This window comes from Girardinichthys multiradiatus, chromosome Y (assembly GCF_021462225.1).
Source record: "Girardinichthys multiradiatus isolate DD_20200921_A chromosome Y, DD_fGirMul_XY1, whole genome shotgun sequence".
NCBI classification, from domain to species: domain Eukaryota; kingdom Metazoa; phylum Chordata; class Actinopteri; order Cyprinodontiformes; family Goodeidae; genus Girardinichthys; species Girardinichthys multiradiatus.
Genome location: NC_061818.1, coordinates 38,518,352 through 38,538,778, shown reverse-complemented (window position 1 = coordinate 38,538,778; position 20,427 = coordinate 38,518,352). Strand labels below are relative to the sequence as shown.

General features: G+C 43.9%; 1 protein-coding gene and 1 long non-coding RNA gene across 23 annotated transcripts in view; one reads left to right on the top strand and one right to left on the bottom strand.

Moving 5' to 3' along the window:
- LOC124864918 overlaps nucleotides 1-20,427 on the bottom strand; it is a 273,328-nt gene that overhangs the window by 45,677 nt on the left and 207,224 nt on the right. Inside the window, exons 9-10 of one of the 14 annotated variants that reach the window (XR_007037389.1) lie at nucleotides 6,451-6,576; nucleotides 6,340-6,354 (exon numbers count right to left, since the gene is read on the bottom strand). The exons of 10 other annotated variants lie outside the window; for them this stretch is intronic. This is a non-coding gene — a long non-coding RNA (uncharacterized LOC124864918). Of the gene's footprint in view, nucleotides 1-6,339; nucleotides 6,355-6,450; nucleotides 6,577-13,772; nucleotides 14,311-20,427 lie in introns of those variants that run through there. 3 more of the 14 variants (XR_007037384.1, XR_007037388.1, XR_007037405.1) reach the window with 3 other exon arrangements.
- The window catches only part of rbfox3a (RNA binding fox-1 homolog 3a), a 367,190-nt gene that overhangs the window by 287,976 nt on the left and 58,787 nt on the right, over nucleotides 1-20,427 (top strand). The window lies entirely within an intron of this gene.

Here is a 20,427-nt window from a genome sequence, read left to right as displayed (position 1 = left end):
ATTGAGTCCGTTCTTTCGGCTGTGCGTTGATGATTTTGTGACATACAGTTATCGTCTCTAGCTCTGCTCTGCGTTACATTTGCATGTAAACAAACAACACAATCCATATTAAGCCCGTGTGAAATGAGAGATGTATGAAAAATGTATCGAAAGCTTCAAGCTGTTTCTTTTAAGAATAGCTCAATAGTATATTCTGTCCTGATGTTTTTAGTTTTGTCTTCTTGCTTGCATTTCATTAAAGTTTTAGTTGGCTGGCTCTGGGAAATCAGATCACAAAGGCAGGAGATGCACTGCGATAAGACCAAGGAAGGCAGGGAGGCACAGGAGCGACAGAGCTGAGTCAAGGGTCACCCGGGGTATGAGTGGTTAGCTGGAGAGCGCGCAAAGCTAAGATCAGTGGAGGGCATTAGCCTGGGGCGCAGACGTCCTGCATTCAAGGAGCTGGAGATCGGACAGGCGGGGCACAGCCAGATGAGCTGTCAGGCAGGAGTCGGCCCAGCCACGGGAGGCTGTGTGAGAGCTGCAGCACGTGGACGGGAGTGGAATAAAATGGTGAGGAGTGGCAGGAAGGCAGGCAGAAAAACCCCAGACCTTGTGTTTCTAAAGCCCACCTCATACATTGCTAATGCCTGGAGTAATATGGGTCTCATTCATAATGGATAAACCCTTGGCCCCTGCTTGCAAAGTATATCATGCGCACTGTAAAGAGGTTAAAGATTGGGTTATGTTTGCCGGGAATGTGGCAACCACTTCTGACCCAAGCATGAGTGTATGCTGTTGTTGTGGATGTGAAAAGCAGGGAGGGGCCACTGCAGTGGAGGACCGGAGTGCCTGAGAAGTGTGTGTATGTGTGTATGTGTGTGAGGGGGGTGGGTTGATGGTGTACGAACATTTTGAAGTGACCCTGTTGACAGTGACCAGTACTGCTCAGTTGTATGTGAGGTAACAAAGTAAGGCAGAGGGCGTTGGACTCTCCAAAAGGTTTGTGTGGTGTAACAGCCAACCTCAGATCCACAGGGTGATGGTGGCCGAAAAAATAAAACAATATTCCCAGAGGCCACGTTTAACTTTCGACCCAATGAACGCTGTCAATTAAAAATGTAGCAGGCAGAATTTAGGCAAAGTTGAACCATTGCCCTGCAGCTCCTCAGTGTGTCACAAACACTTTGTGTCTTGTAATAGTTGAGCCAAACATGCTCAACTGCAGATGAGGTGAACTGCTTTTTGAAGATAGAGCATCAGTGAAAACACTTCTTCTTTCCACTTCTTCCTGCGTGACTGTGCACATAAATCAGCAGTCCGGTTTGGCCCCATTACAGAGAACTTCTTCCACCACCATCCGGCCCGCTTTTCCTCTCCTTGCTGCCTAAACAATGCATGAACCTCTCAAAGGGGAAAAATGCTGTACCACTTAGCTAATGAATATTTTAAGGTGTGTAAAACTATGTACAGCTTCTCTTCAGACTGGCCCATTTTTTGTTGCACCACCCCTTCCTGTTGTTGGGGGCCCAAAGATCATCCCACTTCTCCCAAGACATACCATCACTTGTTTAAGTAGCTGTCCATTCGGTTCCTTTGATAAAGGCAGTAGAGCTGTGCTGAATTAAATGTGTTGTAATTTCATTTCATAGAATCGAATCAAGCCACTGAAGTCCTCTGTCAGATTACATGCAGTGGAGTCCAAATAAGGCGAGGGAGGAATGTAAAGAGTCCAATAAAAGCTGAGAGACCTTATGAGAATAATGCGTCACTGAACTGAGGCTGTGGCTTCATTTGTGCCCACAGGTCCACCCAGCCACATTCTGCACTCCAGCAATCATCCAGAGGCCATCTTAATGCTCTGCGTTTCAGGCAGGGATCACAGAGCATCTTCTGAGGTCACTGGTCTTTGGTTTAATGATCTGACTAAGGCGCCACAGCTTTCAGTATCAGATGTCTGTTTGGAAGCGATTGAGACAGTGTGATCCCTTATCCTTTTCACACCTTTTTGTTGATTTCCTGCTCCTTTTAGTGGCTTCGTTTATCAAAAAACTTTCCATGTACAGCAACTTACCCACAAATCTCACCTCTCTGGTCTCCATTTCCGCTTTTTCCACTCTCTCTCTCTATCTCTCTCTCTCCCCAATTCCCTCCTTTCTCTGTTTTCTTCCTCCGTCTCCTTCTTTCAATTTCTCCCTCCCTCTCCCTCTCTGTGCTGATCGATATTTGGGGCTGAATTGGCTGAAAGGGGAAAAGAGGCCTGTAAAATTGAGGAGACAGGCTGTTGGAGGGCAGCCAGCCTATCTCGCTGGCTTGTTTATGCTTCAGGAATGATTCCCAATACCAGATAACCTGCAGTAACGTCAGCATGTGTCTGTCTTGAGGGATGGCCATGATCCACCAATTTCTAATTATCGGCCGGCTGAGCACTTATCTGAACAATATTTATTGTTATTAAAAATCTTACTTGCATTGCAAATGAGGCAGCTTTTTATGTTGCACCCAGAAAGGTAGAAGGTTTTATATAAGGCAGTAAAGGAGGGAGCGCAGTCTATGCACTATGGTGCTCTGTATCTCTGCGTATGTGCACAATGGGGCCCCTTGGGGAGTTTGTCTTCCTCTATTTTGTTTGTCAGGGGATTTTTTGTGGCAAACACACACTTCATCACTTTGACATTGATTAAAAATACATGGCCCTATTCTCGAGGATAGTCGGTGCACAAATCAGCACAGTGTTCAGTTGAGCACTCGGCGTCCAAAGCTCTCCGGCTTCATCTCCTCCGGTCCCAACATCCAGGCCTGTGTTCGTTTAATTGCGGTGCTGCTCTGGGCAGGGTAACGGCAGCTCGTGGGGCTGCGGGTGCACATCCATCCGTCAACGCTCTGCACCACGGCCCACTGCTCGCGCGTACTCACCCACACCCACACACGCTGGATTCAGCTGAGTTCAAAATAATGCTCAGTGTGATCATTATTTTAAAAGCAATTAAAGAAAGTCGTCTGCGATGAGCATATTTTCCTTTACACACACTGACTGGTTTCACCTCAAGCTGACACAGACACCCATATGCTCCATTTAAAACGAACTCCTGCTTCTTTATTATTCTGACAGTTGTTTTGGTGCGTTGTTGATTCGCCTTCTCGGTCCCCACGTCTTCTTCGTCCCCCCCTACCCCTGGACTCTCTCCGTTCGGTCCCTGAGTGACTCTCTTGTTTCTTTTGGCTCATCTGTTAAATGGCAGATCAACCACAGCTTGTGTGGAAGTCTCTTCAGTGGGGGGGGGGTTACATGAGACCAAACCGCCGTCTGAGCAGCGATCTGCTGTGCTGCACTGTGTGTTTGTTCAAGCAGAAATATAAACTCGCGCTTTGTTCACCGTTGCGTTTTAGTGTACCTACTTCCTCCCTCAGCTAATTCGGCCCCTCCCACTCATTCCACTGCCCTCCGCTCCCTGAGCATCTGGTGTGGTCATCCATGCCTAATGGGCTTACAGCAAGGCCTGTTTTCAAGCTTTGCCAGCAAAATTGTTGCTCCATCAGTTACTATAGGGGCCATTTCGCTGGGATAGCTGGGTGGTGGCTCAGGCAGGGCAATTAGAGGGTATATGGAGGGGTATCACATCTACTTCTCCCCCTGCCTCCTCATCATGCCGCTGGGGTGGTAGAGCTGTGGATCGATGGCGGGACCTGGCGGGGGAGAGAGCTTCTTGATTAGGGAGGGATCGCTTGGAGAAGCCACAGCCACTTCACCCTGTTCATTTTCCTCAGTCATTCCCTATCTCCTCACCTCGGACACTTCTGCCTCCATTTGGGGGAAAAGAAAAAAAGGGTGTATCTGAGTGTGTGTGTGCGTGCGTGCGTGCTACCTTTACCCTGACATCAGTGTGACATGGCACTTAATGGACTCTGCCATGTGAAACAAGCGCCCTCGGTTAATTACCTTGCCAAGGCCTTGGCCTTTCTGGAGCAGTTCATTCCCACTTGGGCAGAAGCCGATCCTGCATGATTGTGTGTGTGTGTGTGTGTGTGTGTCAATGCACATTTGAGCTTTCCATTGTTGCTCTAATCCTCTGAAGTTGAATCAGATTTAGGCTCTTCGCTCTAAAAAACAAGTGTTTTGTTGTCGGCCTGTGCAAAAATGCAGCAGGCGGAGACTCGAGGCAAAGCGCTAACAAAGATCCAGTAAAGCTGGGGGCTATTCTGGGAGTGGAGGGGCTACAGCGGTACAGTTCCTGAATAATCCTGCCTTCATTCAGATGTCTATTAGCATTGAGTCTGTCTTATAAAAGCTCACATATGACTGGAACTGGCAAGCACATTGTTGTCAACTGCACAAATGTCACTTTTTCAAATCTGTCAGTTTTTCTTCAAGTGTTCCATGAGGTGTTGAATTCTTAAACATTTTCCCTAAACAAAAACTTGACTTATTGTGTTTTTATCTGTTTTACTCCCTGGTTGGCTCGGCCGACAAAGCAGGTGGACGTCTGAGACTCTGGGCGGCAGCTTCATGTTGACTGCCCAGCCGCTCTCTACTCAAAACAGGTGGTGTGGAATAAAATATTTAACAGCGGTTCCAAATCTACACACGGCATTCAGTTTCCTGTGCAGCCCAGTCCATATGTCGCAGCAATAAACGCGTGCCACAGTTTGGTGGGGATGTACAGACGCCGCCCACCAGTGCTGCGTACTACCAAGATGTATTTATTCATGAAGTCAACAGCAGCCAACTGAAACAGGTTTGACTGTTTTCAGACAGATCGTCAACATCAACAATGTAGGCTTTGAAGATGGCTTCGCACATTTTATTATTAATTTCCTTTCATGTGTTTTTCATCCATGTGTGAAACAAACTTATTTATCCGCTTCCTTTATGGATATTTCCACCCATCTCAGCCTAGTTTTAAGACCATTAATTTGAAAACCAAAGAAGAAGAGCATCTTCCATCCCTGCTGAGCTCAGATTAATGTCAACACCGAACGCTTCACAGATGCTTCAAGTGACAGAATTACACTTAAGAAATTATATCAACAGGTTACTCTTCACATTAAGGGGACATCAGTTCCCCTGAACTCCTACACGACTTCATGCATGAAGACGCAATAATTAATTTCTGTATAACCCTCATCAGGACTGCACATCTCATGCTCGCTTTAATGCAAAAACAATGCTTTAATTAATACAACAACTAAGGATTTTCAGTCATTGTGATTCTTAAGTTATTAATCATGTTCACGTCTTCATCAGAGTGGAATCTGATGATGGTGAGATGAGCTGAGCAGCTGCAGGTAAAGTTTAAAATGTAGCACTTAGGAGCTTTAAAACAGGACTCGTGTTTAACTCCTACCTAAAATTTCACCATTCATTCCCATTCCCTGCCCCCTTATTTGCATGTTCACTTTTAAACAATGAAAAAGCGGTTAGTTATGGCTCTGAGAGGCCATCTGGAACCAAACTAATTTAGTCTGTGTTGACAAACTGCAGCTTAACTCAGACCTTGTAGTCTTGCTTTTTGTCACCAGGGTGTTTCATATTCAGCTGCAGATTTATAGCCCCGTCCCTCGCTTCCGACGCTTCAGTGGGGCTACCCTCGTGTTTATCTCTGAATTACAGGTTGGGCCTCTAAATATACTTTATATGTGGTTGTCACCTGCTTGCTGAGATTTCCGAGAAGTGGCAATTTTTCAGGTGAAATCAAAAAGCTGTATCGATTGCACCGACACAGAGTTCAGGTCCCAAAATGAAGTGTGGAGGTGATTTGAAGGCTTGGAACTGAACTGAACTGAGGTACTTTGATCAGAAAATCTGAGGAGGAAACAGCTGTGACATGGTTGTCTTCACAGCAGATGAAAGGAGAGATGTTTTTTTCCTACTGTCTGTATCTATTGTGCATTTACAGTAAACATTGTCTGACAGAAACTTCGTCTCTTTAAGATGCAAGTTATCCAGGATTCAATCAAATCTGAAGGAGGAAAAAGTCTCTTAATTAGTTCACTGTTCTTGGCTGCTCAGTTGAGATAAAATATCACACATAGAGACAGCAGCCTTCATGTTCAGAAGTTTCATGTGATGGATGCTTGTTGAATCGGTCTCTATGTTGCTCACTAACTTCACAATGGAGTCCAGCCCACAGTCAGCAGACCTCCATCTCCTGAGGTCTTCCATCCGTCATAGCTGATTATACAGCTATGACGGCCTGCCAAAGCAGAGCGAGGCCTGGCTTTACCTCTGTCATTACCATAGTGCGTATATACACTACATCGGTTCTCTTTCATGCTCTCAGGCTGGTGGAGGCAGCAGAGGCTTTGGCTGCTGGGCACTGCTGCACGGGGCGTCAACCGCCTTCATTAATGATACAGCAGACACTGCCTCTTCTTCTGCCAAGACAGACAGAGAGAGAGAGAAGAGATGAGCCCCTGAAGTGATCAGCCCCGTGGGTTAGCCTCTAACAACTGGCTGGCCCCAGTGCTCACCATTCTGTGTGCCCAACACTCCCAGCTTGCCTGCAGTCCAACTCCTCGTCTAGTTGGTCTCCAACCACAGCCAGGCTGAAACTGAGCTGGTCCCAGAGAAGCTCAGGGGGACTCAGGCAGGTGAGGCTGAAATAGAAGGAGGTCGAGTGACAGATAGCGGTTAAGGATGCCTCGACCGCATTTTGCTAGCTGGAGAGATAAGCGACATCCTGACTGACTGCCTTTCTGCTTTTACACGGATCACAGCTCTTCTTTTGAACTTGTCTCGTTATTTTTACCTGATGCAGTTTTTCCATCCATTTGTTTCAAGCTGAAGATAAAGTGTTTTTTATCCAGGAAAAAAGTGGTGCCAATTTTGATTAAAATCAACCACCAAAGCTTTTTGAAAGTTGTGCCATCACTGCCCTCTGGCCTTCCTTTATCAAAGCAGATACATGTACCAATTTGTAGCTCTGCCATTCTTAGATAACAAGACGCTGTTACTCTCAGAATATCATACTGGTAATCTTATGCAACCATATGAAACACAGACCCCTGCAGTGAAAACCTGCGAGGCTGTCTGGCTTGGAAGTGACTACCTAATCTCATAAAGCTGTTTTGTTTTGTCTTCTGGAACTTATCTGCACTCAACTTCCAAGTGTTTTAAATTACTCTAATATTGCGCATTTAACAGAAAATGTAAAACGAGAGCAATTTAGAATCTTATCCGCTAAGGGGTATCTTTGTGATGGATTCATCCCACACTTCACACTGTAATTATTTGAGAGGAAACTAAAACACACTTCAGTGGGGTTCTGTTGTGCTCACCACAAACTCTAATGTGGATTGCAAGACGCATGATTGAAAGGTATACTGTCCGCAGGAGATGGTGTCTTACCATGCAAACTATCCCTTTTTACTCTCCACCTCTTCCCCAACCACTCGGAGCAAAGTGGCATTTCCATTTTAAGATTGCCTTCCAGGTCCCTTTGTGAGAAGAATCGAATTACGGTGAAAAGCACCAATTGATTCTTTCGAAGCACAATAGTTTTCATCATTTAAGCCAATCCCAGCAGGTTTCGCTTTCCTTCAAGTACCTATTGAGTCCAGTCCAAGAAGTCATTGTGACCATTTCATTGTTTCAAAATGGGTAAATGAGTGAATGGGACCAGGAAACACAGCGGGGCGGAGGGGGGTCAGGAGTTTAGCCTGTACAAGCTCCGGGTCTAAGGCGTGCATTTCATTGCTTTAACACACCATTGGACTTGCCACAGAGTCTAAGCAGGACCAAAGAGTGCTATTTAATGGTGGCATTGAGGTCTGGATCTCAGCTCATTATAACGGCTAAATTAGCAGGACGACAGAGCATGAGAGAGAATGGGTTCAAGCTTAAAGAAAAGCTGGCGGAGAGGCTTTTTTCATGCACGGCACATTTTTGATGGGAGGACTGAGGTTATCCTGGAGGTGTTTGATAAATGAGCACCCACCATCCAGCTCTTTGCAGCCACCCACATCCACGCAGGCCTATCCCCACCCACCCCGGGCCTCTGATTACCCTCTGAGGCTGGCGTAATCTCAGAGCATACCCGGTACGGCGGAGCTAAGCAGGACGCACCATCCTATCCTCCCCACTTCAACGGTGATGAAAGGCATGGCAGGTGAGGAGTTCACATCTCCACTCAGGCTTTAATCAACTTTCCTGCAGACATGCAGTAATGTAAAACAGAGGATGAGAGGCTGATCGCGGCTCTGATGCTCTAACAAGCCGTGTTTTTTCCCCTCCACCACCTCCTCTTTAGCTGCCTTATTACCGGAGAATGGGAGCAAAAAGGAGCAACAACACTTTTCCAACCCCACTCAGCAGCTTCTGACATCAGCTGCCAGGTTTGCAGTAGATGGCAAGGAGGGGCCCAGCAGAAAGCCTCTGGACCGGGCTCAGGATCCAAGTCTCTGTGCTTTGACTGAGCTACCTGTGCTGACGGACAAAGCGAGCAGAGAAACTCTGGGTAGTCAACAAAGGGTTGGAGTTGGATCTGTCACCAGAAGCTGCTGCAAGTGATGTTCAGCCAATGATACATGGACAAGATCCATGTGCACTGTCACACCGGCACCGATTCTGCGTATCAGTAAGACACTCCAGCTCTCTTCTGGAGAAATGCCAGCCTGATGAGCTGAAAGCAAGGCAGATTTTTCTTTTTTGGACGAATTTTACTTATTTTTTAGCCCTTGCTGCAAAACACCAGTAACACAAAATCCAACTTGTCCTTCAAGGTTCGGTTCTTTCTCTAGACAAAGTGCGTGAGAGTCTTGGTCGTACCTGGCACCTGCTTAAGTTTTATCACTCGTTTAAAATCAGCGTTTGAGAACATTTAACAGTAAAGGTGCTGTGGACAAATTACTGTGAGCTTTATAAAATCCAGCTTAAAGGTAACAGGAATGTGTTATGAATCAGAATCAACTTTATTTGCTAAGTTTGTGACACAAACAAGGAATTTCAAGTTGGTCCTGCTTGCTCTCAAAGAAGACAGTTGAAATATATAAATACATAAAAAAGGAAAGATAAATATTCTTGTAAATATGTATCTACAGCACAGTGTTTTTACAAAAGAGAAATACAAGGTTGAAGTGGTGCAAATAAGACTGGTATTAATCTGAGCACTCTGAGTGTTCAACAGAAAGACCTGAGGCCTTAGGGAAGAAACTGTCTCTGTGGCGGCTGCTTGTAGCAAACAGCGCTCTGTAGCATGTCCAGGATGTGTGGGGTCTGCAGACATGTTAACTAGCTGTTTCCTGACCTTTGACCTGTACAAGTCCTGGACGGAGGGAAGGTCAGCCCTGAGGATCCTCTGTAGACCTCATTGATTGTTGTAGTTTGGACCTGTCCTGTTTTGTCCTGGTCTAAACAGTGATGGACGAACACAGAGAGACTGAACATGACGCCACCAGTAAATCATTCCATCTTCAAATCAAATGGTTCCTTATAAAATCAAACCTTTTTTTTTTTTTTTTACTTGAATGTCAGATTAAACATTTGTGTTGTTTATTATTTAACCTTTAGAGGTTCAAAGGTTGCCTTAATCGGGTATCTGCAAGTTATGCAAATCTGTTATGCAATCTCTCTTCTGCTAAACATTTAAAAACATTTTAAAATCTACAAAGCTACTAATGTTGCAGTTCTTTGTGTAATTTAACAAATACAATTTAAAAAACAATTATTGAATCTAACTGCAGTTTATTTATGCATCTGTTTGTTAGATTGTTAGTTTCTGTCAGAATTGTATAAATGTTCTTTCTGCCATCTGCAAAATAAAATAATCTGTATGAAAGGCTGACGAGAAATAAATACCAAAACATCAATGAGCCACCCAGAAACTACATAACTGGACATGTTTAAAATAGAGATTTTCACCTTGCTTAGAGGAAATATCCAGATGAAACTCTTGTTTTACCAGCAGGTGGTAAAACACTAAACAGCCTTAAATACTATAACTTTAAAGTGATACCCTAAAAGATCTAACTGCATAGAACTTGCAAATGTCCATTTCTGATTAAACAAGGCATAATTTGCTGAAACGTGTGTGTTCTGCGCTCCTGTAAGGAGTTATACCAACACGAGATGCAGGAAAATCTCCCGAAAGTGCTTTAATTTAATAATTTAGATATTTGGCATTAGCATATTGATGCTTGTGTCGTGCAGTGAAGGATGACACTATTTTGCATCATCAATATTTTGCCCCATTCTTACAATAAATTATTATTGTATCAGCAATGCGACTGAGCAGATGTACATTTACAGGTTTTGTCTTTCCTGTTTTTCACAGATGCATTAATTTTGATCAAAGCAATTTAATTAGAGACAGGCTGATTCATTGGTTAGTTAATTCAATGAGCCAGTTACTGAAAACCTGGAGTTAATCTGCAGCTAGAAAAAGTTTTACAATAATAAAATTACTGCAGGTGATCATTGCGCATTGCAAACAAATATAAATTTATACTTCTGACAATGTAGTAATTGTAAATAGGAGCAGAATGAATGAGAATAATTTATCTAGAATAAAGATTCCAACTGAGCCTGAGTGATCACAAGGCTGGAAGGAGAAGTGTCATTTCTGCCCGTAGGTGAAGTTTAAAGCATCAGCGGAAATAACTGAGCGTTTTCTGAGTGTGAGCTCTCTGTTTATGTGTTTATGTGGGATGTTTTATTAAAGGCAGCTGTCTATTGTGTTTTAAAATGGAGCTCTCCTGACCTCCGCAGGAACACAGAGGACTGCTGAAATATTTACCAGCAGCAGAAATTGTCGCGTTGCCCGTTGTAGCGCAATCAGTCATGTGGCCCGCGTGACCCGTGAATACTTTCTACCCCTTCTTCCCTGTCAGGCTACATGATCAGACCCTGGTGGCTCCTTTTGTCCTTTTTCCCTCCATAATGTAGTATTTCATGCTTTCTTGGGCGATGTGCTTGATCAGCACTATTCCCTCTGTCCCTCTGCACCTCCCACTTGTTCCCCTCGTCCATTTCCTCCCTCCATTGGTTGACACGCACGGCGAAGAGCAGAGGACTCGCTTCTCATCAAGGTGGATTCACTGAAAGTTTGAATCATGATGCGCTTATTGACTTTCCTTCGCCTCCCATCTCTGAAGCTTGTCTTGGAGTAATGGGTAATAAAGACAAATGTCAGGATGACCAGAAAATGATATTATACCTCATTCTGCGGCTCCTATCTAAGTAAATTTATTCCTGATATTGTAGAGCTGGTTGCAGGGCAAGTGGAATATCTTTTAAAACATAACTGTGACAAACTGTTTCAAAATCTGCTATTCTGCTGAAAAAAGAGAAGAATTAAAGTTGAACTAAAATGGCCAAGAGTAGAAGTCAATATGTATCATGAGATTCCTGAATGAGATCAGATAATCCTTCAGCTCTTTCCCTCCATTGTTGGATAAACAGAGACAATCTCCAAGCTCTCTTTATTTATATCCTTAAGTCTGAACCCAAACTTTGACTGTATATTTTTCTTTTGAAGATCCTTTCCACGGATTACGGTGCTCCTAATTGACTCAATTATCTCGTCCAGCCAAAGTTTGAAAAGTAAAGTGTGGGCTGCGAGGATTTTTCTGGCATTAAGTCGTCATTGAGGGGGCACAGGCCTGGTGTATTTACTGCCAGAGCCTGCGTTTATCCAACCTGATGCCTCTAATGCGGGTATCAATCTCCACAATGCGTTCTGCCTCCAATATGGGTCGTGTCATCTCTGGTTAGTGGAGTCTCCTGATGAAATTGTCCAAAACTCCACCGATCAATCAGGCTTGCCGGGGGGATTGATTTTCTTTCATCTTTCTCGTCTTCTCTTTCTCTTCCTGTCCCTCTTGATTGCGAGGCCTCCGATGTTTCTCGTTGTAAGACGAATGTCGCACAGAGGGTAAAGGATGCTTTGACCTGCACTTGGAAAACGTTTGTTTTTTGGGGGGGGGGGGCAGATATTTCTTTAATGCCAGTTTCTGTCCCATTCTGCTGATCCCAGCGTTAGTTCTCAATGATTTTTCTCTCTGCTGCCGGGTAAAATATATTCGTTGTAGGAGCAGAGCAGTGAAATAGCTACACTACAGACCGAATGCCCCCAGTTTCCCTCTTTAGCTTGAGACGGCACAGCTCGGCGGATCAACAGTCCCCGCCCCCCATTTCTATGGGCCTCACGACTTTCCCCATAATGAAATATTCACAGGTCACTGGTTCCCTGAGAAATGACGAGGGTCAGTCAATTGCTTTTCACCGAGTAATTTTCTCCCCCTTCAGACGGCCCTGCTTGTCGTGTTGACAGTCATTAGCGCATGAGGAAGGCTGGATCGAAGCGCAAGTGTGACACTTGTCAGACAGTAGCAGTCTTTAGCTCCGCTGCCTCTCCTTTATTTCCCGCAACCCTTTCTTCCTCTATTTTATCTGGCTTTTACGCTCCTTTTTTGTGCAGCAGCCTGCTGCTTTTCAGCTTGAAGTCAGCTGGATAAATCATGCCGCTGCTGTTTTTTCCCCCATTTTAAATTTTTTCCTTTAAATCCTTCCAGTGAATCCCCTTCATGTTATTATGTTAAAATTACCTGGCTGTTTTCTTCTAAATGTCCCTTTCTGTGTTATGAATCGCTGTGAAATGAGGCCATCAAAAGCCAATCAAAAGAGACACATTGGATTTGGCGATTGGTGATTAGACCTCTGGAAATCCCAGGGAAAGTTTAGCTAAGGCTCTTTTTTCTTTATGACTCTCAGTGACCTTTAAAGATATTAACATTTGACATGATGAATGGCGCGCAGGGGAGACAGAGACTTTTCCTATTAACCACCCCCCCCCCCCCCCCACCCCCACCACCAACACCACATCTCTCCTTCTTCAAAGGTGGAGAGAGAGAGAAAGCAGTGACACAGTGTTAAAAACAATGCAAGGTTGTTTGAGTGGGGGTCTCTGCTGGTAAAGGCACTGCAGATGGCTTGCCTGACCCCGAGGAAAACTCCAATTAGCTAACAGTAATGGTTGGGCCTGCTACAGTGTGTCTGCAGGCGGTGGTGGAGTTGACCCTTAGGCCTCACATTCTCTCGTTCTGCTAAGATGTGATGGAGAGCTGCATAGCAACCATGGCAATCTGTTTCCATTGTGTCAGCTTCAACACAGTTGCACACACATCCAAGCATGTCTGTGTGGCCAGGTTACACCAATATATCCGGCAGAATCCTTAAATAACAGCTGGATGTCACCAGACATGCTGCTCTGATGTGATGCGGGCATGTTTTGTCTGGAGGAACATTAATAAGGGTCTGGACCAAGAAGTTTCTGCAGAGAGAACCGGATCAATTAGCAGGCTGTTCTGGTTGTTAACCAGGCTTTACAATAAATATCTAAATCTGGTCTAAGTGGCTGTGATATCGTAAAAAACTTTGGTGGTTATTAATTCAAATGAGTTTTTAACACTTGTGTTTGAATCCAGATGCAGGGTGCAGATCGTCTCCAATTAGAAAGGCTTGTATTTCATGTCCCATCATTACTGGATATCTGACAAGCCCCAGTAGGGCTGCAGGTTGTAACTTACAGTATACAAACAACATTACAGTGCTAGTGTTTCTGTCTCTGCCATCTGGTAATGTGGCCCAAATATAATTTTCTCTGTATTGGCCTGTGGGGATAACCACACTGAAAGACAATGTTTTTATAAAGTATGACCAGCTTCACTTTTTTTTAGTTTGTGTTACTTTTAGGGAAGCAAGTCGGTGAGATCGGTTAATGCCTACATACCAAACATTATAACCATTTATTTCCATCAATTCTGTCCAAATAGAAACTGAGTACTTGGACACAAAACTCTCATATAAAACGTTGTAAACAATGTGTGCAGTGAGGCGGTATAATTTCATAACTGTATGAAACTGGTGTTCCAAGGTAGCTGATTTTGTGTTTAGATAATTATCTGTGTTTTTGTGGGGCTCTGGATGGATGCAGTGACAGATGTTTGCTGAAAAAACTGTGTTTAACAAAAAGATATATATTATTCGTTGTCGCAAACAAATAACACAAAATATTGGGGTGACATTTTAAGACCATATCCCTAGTAGGACACGGCAAAGGTAAAGACCTGGAGACCTAAAGATTCTGGATCTCTGCAGCTCCTCCAGAGTTATCATGGTCCTTCTGGTTGCTTCTCTGATTAATGTTCTCCTTGTCCAGTCTCAGTTTAGATGGACCTCCATGTCTTGGTATGTCTGCAATTGGTCCATCTTCTCTCCATGTTCAGGTGATGGATTGAACAGAGCTCTGTGAGATCTTCAAAGCTTAGGATGTTTCTGCTTTAATACCTGACCTGTCTGCTGTGTTCCTCGGTCTTCATGACGCTGGTCCTTCTCTAATGTTCTCCAACAAACAGAGAAAGAACAGCTGGGATTAAATACAAACAGGTTGAATCTGGTTGCTGAATAGGTGATTTCTGAAAATACATATGCATAAAACACTTTGAAGTTTGAGGTTGTAACATGACAAAACACATGATAATGTTTATGGTTTCAACATGTTTGCAAGGGTCTGTAAATAACTAAATAGAAATCTTCCTGTGACCTGCAGTGTCTGTGGACCAATTCAGGACTGCGACAACAGACTGGCGATCTTTTACTATCAGAGATTTCTTCTGCAGATTATTATCCTTTCTCGTCAGTATCCCAACAAGCACAACTTGTCCTGCTACAAACAAATAAAAACAAAACATCCCAAAAATTTCACTTGCTAAATAAATCTGAATTTCCTTTTTTTAATACATTTCTTTAGAGAACCACAAAGAAAACCCCCTTCGAAGCATCACTTTCATCAACTAAAACATGCAGAAATAAGAAAACAACAGCAGTGCGTCTCATGTACAGGCATCTATTATCTTGTCAGTCATGGTGTCTGCAGCAGGACGGTCAGACTGTCATCAGAGGAACACGATCACGGAAGAAAACTATAAATACACTGCAGGCGGGAAACACAACAACAAACTGTTTGGACATTTGACTTGCGCGCCACGTCAGTCCCGTTCTGATACTACAATGCCGTACTGTCTTTGCTCCTCTCTTTACTAGCAGCTCCTTTTCTTTAAAAGTCTCATCCTCAATTATGTGGCTGAATGGAAAAAGATCGCAGCCGCGTCTTTTCCCATAATGCAAATCAATGTTTTTCCAGCCACTAGTTTTAGAAACAAATTCTCTGCACTGTCCTCAACTGTAGTAATTTCCCTTTGAATAAAAACATGACAACTTTATTTATTTATTTCCCAGCCTGCTTGTTTATTCATTCACTCCCATCGTTTTTCCCTCTTCTCGCCATCCAACTCATGTTTGCTGAGTGTGCAACCTCTTTTCCAGGCGTCGCCCTGCAGTCCTCTCACTCAGCCTCTAGCCGCAGCCTCACTTTTACGCCTGTGGCTGAAAAGCAGCTTCGTCTGTTAGCTGGTAGGTTGTGGGGTAAAAGTGCCTTGCTAATTTGTAGGGGGATTGTGTCTGAGCTCGAAGACAGACTGAGGAATTAGGGAAAATGTGTCTGACCATCAGGTTTCTGCTACCACTGATAATGAATATAAAAGTGATTTTATGAAAGTAAGATTAAAATGAGTTGTTTTGGTGTCGTCTTGTTAAAGTTTAGTTTTAATGTGTTTTCAATGAAAGAATAATGAACATTGCTAATATGTCCAGCAGCTAAAATCCTGGTTCCTACAAACGTTCTACTTGAAGAACAGTGGTGATTAATGAGGAAGGATGGATCTCTGCTTTCCCTCCTCCCTCCAGATGATTATAAGAAGTTGCAGTGCAGCAAAGCTAAATATCTATTTTCTATCAGAAAACCTAAAGATGGTTTGATCTGGTTTGGATTTAGATAAACATGAGCAGAATGTGAGCAGGCTTTGAAATCATAAGTGTGTGTTGATTATTCCACATGCACACAGAACCTGCTGTGTATCACTAATACAGCTTGTCAACATGTAAACATTGCACGGCATCAATCTTGCACTCAGCACAAGTGGACAGAGCTATTATGTTAAAAGCCCATTTGCCCGACATGTTCTTAACAAAGATGGCCTCCTCTTTCGGTGGGTGGAGCCTCTTCCAGCGAATATCGATAAGCTCATTGATTGATTTATAGTCCCTGGTGATTTATTGATCTGCCGAGGTTCCAAATGAGCTTCGAGTGCTTTGCTGCCCAGGGGGAAACACGCACACAAACCCTGTAATGAGAATTCAGCAACTTATTTTGAGCTGCAGAACAACACCTACAATTCTCTTTTTTTCCTCCTTCCAGAGGGGAGATGTGCTGTTTGAAATTGAAAATGAAAATTGTTGCATGGTGTTGTGAGATTTAAAGAAAGATTCACTCGGGCAGAGCACTTCAGCTGATAACTGTACAAAGTCAATCTCTTCCTCCTGAGGTTTTACGTGGACTTTCCGGGCGTCCTCAGGTAGTTAAAAGTGCATCGGCTGTGGATAGCGAGTGGGATGTGTAGATTAATGCCGTGAAAAGCCATCCCTCAAAGTGCTTAGAATAATTAGAGTCAGGCTTCCAACAGAATGGGCATGTCACTGGAGGAAATTGTATTTTTATTTACTGTGTCGGATCTCCCTTGGCCTCCCCCTCGCTCTGTCTCTGCCTCTCCCCATTTGTACGGTGGTGGCAGCGGCGGCGCTCGGTATTCAGAAGCCGAGTGTTTCTCAAAGTGTCTTAAAGGTGTTGTCAGCGCACCATGATGCATCTCTCGGATTTGTATCTCTGCGTGTTGCCACGTATGGGCACGCGACATTTGTATTCGGGACTGGATCAGAGTTCTGTAGGTGTGCAAATACTCAACTGTGTATGTAAATCTGCAGCATTAGCATGTGCTTTTACGACTTTGAAGGAAAGTAACTGAATACGAACGTGCTAGTAATCAACTGAGGATTCAGGTGCTCAATTTAATCTTCTGCTTCAAGTATTTGAACTCAAATGGTGCTAATCTTCTGCTTCGTTTGCAGCATTTAAGAAAGAAATGTCATAGTTTTTTGTTGCTGGATACAAATTAATCACATCACATTTTACCAACACACTGGTAAACCTGGGATAGTAATTCAGAAAATGTCACCAACTCCTGACACACAATGGAAGATTTAATTACTCGATTGTGTTTAAAATAATTAAATCTGCAGCCCTACATGCAGCTAGCTGTCTTAGTAAGAAATCCAGAATAATTAAAGACTTAAATCAAGCATTTTTCACTTAACCAGTAGCTTAGTATAAAATGCATTTTGCTGATAAGTTCAGATAAGACATGTTGCTGCAGCTTGAGTTTAATTCTCCCAAAGTACTTCCTCATGCCCTGCTCCTATCTCCGTCCTGCTGAGGCATTTCCCGTCTCGGTGCAGTGGACACTGCAAGACAGCAAGGCGACCATTGATAAATTGATCAGAGTGAAATTGTGGAGTAGTGAGACATGCTCTGATTTGCCACACATCTCACGGGCGTGCACGTTCGGACGCACGCCGGCTCGGCATCAATTATTGTGGAATGCGTGGTTGACAGAGTGTAAACCAGGTGCCAGGCCTCAATCCAATTAAAGAGATTTAATTGGGGTAAATAAATGGAGTGTCTACAAAGTGCTAGCTTACGTACATTTAGAAGATTTTCCATACCTTTTGAAAATTGAGCTTTTGTTTATGAAAGACTGATTGAATCTAATAAAGCCTCAAGGCTGTTGCTTTTTCCCAGAGTGCCTTGCTCCACAGGTCAGTAATGCAAACAATCCAATTTCTCCAGAGCAAGAGCTACACTGGCATGCAGAAATGGGATTATTATTCCAAATGGGCCCAGAAGTGTGATTTTAGGAGAGACTTTCACATGCTTTAAATTCCCTGAGATGCTTTTAAAATGGCATTAAATAAATGCGTCAGCCTAAACGCATACGCTGATGTCTCATGAACTGGTATGCGGATCACCTGCAGGGTTCTGTATGAAGAGGCGACCATTACAGTTTGAGTTCACGGAGCTAAAGACAGACATCAGAAGCCAGGCAATGCTCAAGGTGGACCTGAGTCTTCTACATCGAGGTCTTTTCTATCCAAATTTGTCTCTGGGGATAAGAGTGTGGCTCATTCCAGCCCCTACCTACCCCACCCAAAACTCCTCACAGGGGATGGACATGCATAATTCAGGAATGTTATCCGTCTGTTGCTAACCCCTTTCTTTCCACACACACACACACACACACACACACACGCACAGATCTGCAATGAAACAGTATGACTGCACATCAATGATTCACCAGACAGCACCTCCTCCTCTCTGTTGAGGGAATCATATGAAGCCGACAGGGACTCCACAGGCATGCAACTTCCTATAATTGGAATGAAAAAAGGGTGATCCGGGGAAATGCTGTATCAGGGATCTGGTGAAAGCAGCATAGGTGTTCAAACAGCCACTCAGCAGTGTCAAGCAGCAGATAGGCGACTGGGTGTCAATGTAGGCCCGCTCGTTACCAACCAGGAAGAGATGGAGAGGGCGATACCGTGCTGAGTGGTTTTTAAAGAGAGAGAAACATTGTTTCTCTGTGAAGAAGGCAGATTTTAACTCTCAGAACTGAAACAACACTGGGACTGCATACGGCCTTAGCCTTCCTCTGGGCTTCCCGCTCCTAGTTCTCAAAACACTCACCTTCTTTCTTAAACATCACAGGAGCGAATCAGCAGACGAGTGATTGTACAAGTTTTCTCAAGCTTTCAAGAATTACCACCATTTCATCATGGATAATCACAGTTAATAACCCTTCTCATTAAGGAGACGAGAATCACGGGTCATTAATATTGTTAATATCTTCTCCCTTTCCTTCTCTTCTATCCCTCTTATTCCCTTTCCCTACATGCCAGAGGGAGTGGAAACAAAAGGATGACTAAAAAAGAGCTTAGCGTGACAGTGATTAACCGATCGGGGTAGATGGACTGTGATGAATCAAAGTTATCTCTCAAATCTTAATAACTGGAATTAGCCCCTGATTAGATGAGCTTTGGCTACAGCAGCGAGTAGTTGGCTTCTTTACTTCAAAGAATTCCTGCCTTGTAAACCCGTCTCTCCTTTCAGTGCATACTGAAGGCAAAAAAAATGAGGCAAATAGACCACAGAGGCTGACAGAGACGCAAACACAAAAGAAGCGAATAGAAGAGATAAGGGAGAGTTACACCTGTTTTCCTGCCAGCGTTCAGTCATTATCAGGGCTACTTCTCTGCTTCTTTCCTCTCCGAACATGCTCGGGGTCCACAGGGAGGTGTCAAACTCTCCCTGACAGGGGTCATAATGAGAGTGGCACTCTCCTACATTTGCATATGTTTGCCTTTGTCACAGCGGTCAAAGAATGTCATGTTGAGATTCCTGCATGCTTAAGTAATGACATTTTGTCCCCACGAGGAACTCTGGCCCCCGTATCATAACCTTAGCACACGAGGAGGGGGGACTGAATTAACATGACAATCAGCTGGTACTAAAACAAATGTTGTCATTTTGTCCCCTGAGGGGTCTCAGAAGACTCATCTGTAGTCTGAGGGCTCACATGACAACACAGTGGAGCAGCTTTACGTGTTTATATGGCCAAAATGACGAGCGTCCCACCGTTCAGACCCTCCTTTTACCCGGGTCTTTATCTAGGGGATCAATAGCAATCTGAAAGCAGTCATTGAGTTCTGAAGTTTTTAATAGCATTTATTGCCTGTATAACTTTGTGTTGACTGATTATAGAAGAACTCAGAAACAAAAGTAGATTAAAAGGTTCTGCGGTTTGTTTCTGCTAAGGTCAAACGAGAGCGCTTGTCTTTTCTCTCCAAGTCTGAACACCAAACTGGATGCATCCCACAAGTTAATCCAGATTTTGACACCCAGTGTGAAGTAATTAGTCCCAGATGTAAATATCTGTTATGCAACAAAAGAGGCATCAGCACTGAAACCGACAATTATCTCCTCTTATGGTGTTGGCAAAATGCTGTGAGTCTAACCAAGTGGAACTGATGGCTTTTTCACAGGGCCTGTAGGCTTTATTTGGTTCTGTTTTCCTTTATTTATTTATCTGCATTTTTACCACGCGGCACCGGAGCCCAGACAGCCCTGTGTGGTTGAGACAGACAGGTTCATTACATGTCACCGGAGTTCAAAGTGATCCTCTGTCTGCTCTGTTTATTAAGAGGCGCTGCTGCGTCTCTAAGGTATAGTAACACTCGCGCCACTAAGAGCAGTCCCATCTCGATGCGAGGTTCCGCATGCAGCCTCGGCTGCAGTGTAATGAAGAAATCAGCAAGGGATTGAGGAAAATGAACTCTCTTTCTAATACCTCCATCCGAGACTGTGAAGCAAATAAGTGCTCCCAATAACGAGGAAAAATCAGGTTAGAGAGGATGAAACATATGTGACACGTGAAAACGATTAAGCCTCTCAGAAAAGCGGCAGAGAGAAATGCACAAAATCCAAATTGACTCGGACGCATTGC